The sequence below is a fragment of the Adiantum capillus-veneris genome, chromosome 10 (assembly GCF_014529385.1).
Source record: "Adiantum capillus-veneris isolate H3 chromosome 10, ASM1452938v2, whole genome shotgun sequence".
In the NCBI taxonomy this organism is placed as follows: Eukaryota; Viridiplantae; Streptophyta; class Polypodiopsida; order Polypodiales; family Pteridaceae; genus Adiantum; species Adiantum capillus-veneris.
This window is the reverse complement of record NC_140940.1, coordinates 102,752,441-102,753,383: the sequence shown is the minus strand read 5'-3', so window position 1 is coordinate 102,753,383 and position 943 is coordinate 102,752,441.

Sequence of the window (943 nt, the reverse complement as noted above, 5' to 3'; positions counted from 1 at the left end):
GGCCGGGAGAAAAGTGTGTAGGTCTAGGTGATGGCTGAAGGAAGTATGTTCGCATGGTGACCAAAAGCTGAGCACTCTAGACGGTGTGGGTACTTAGGACTCTTGATACTTGCAGTTAAGAGAGAGCTGAGAGAGATGAGAGTGAGGGGAGAGAGAGAGAGAGAGCAGGTGAGGGAGGAGGGAGGGGGGAGGAGGGAGAGGGGAGAGGAGAGGAGAGGGGGAGCGGGGGTGGGGGGGGGGGAGGGAGGGGGAGAGTGGAGTGTAGTTTCTCTTTTTTTTAATAGGGAGAAAAGGGAGTGCAAGGAGCTAAGGCCAAAAAAAAGAGTAAAAAAAAAATCCACCATCCAAAGCAAGCAAGCAATAGCGATATCGCTATTGCTTGCTTGCTTTGGATGGTGGCTTTTTTTTTGGCCTGCTGAAGAAAGGCCTTAGTGTTGGGCGTCCTTTGACGGATGGCGTCCACGTGGACAGCCGGTAGGTTTTTAGGGCTTTGTGTGAAGGCGGGGGCTGCAGGACGACATGACTCGATGTGATAGAGGAGGAAAACAAGGGCAGGCCTATTGAGGAGTGCATTAACGCTGTGGAGAAGGCTTGCTAGTTTACGTTACTATCACCTGATGCTGTCCGCCAACTCGTGTGTGGTTGCAGCTTGTCTCTTTCAATCTCTCATAGGAAGCCCTCTTCTGGGCATTGCCCATCTCTGTCTGCCACAATGCAAGCTCTCTCTTCCATGCGCACGGGCATATCCACACGCCCTCTCTCTCCAGCATGCACCCGTCTAGAGGTAAGCAAAACTCCATCAGATCAGGCATTTCAAAGCCTGCACGTCGTGCTTTGCTTGCAACACGTGGACATGTTTTCAGTGTTGTTAGCACAAAGGAGTTAGTGCTTTTGTAATGAGGTGCGTATGGTTTGTGCCTTGGCTTTGTTTTGCAGGTTGAGG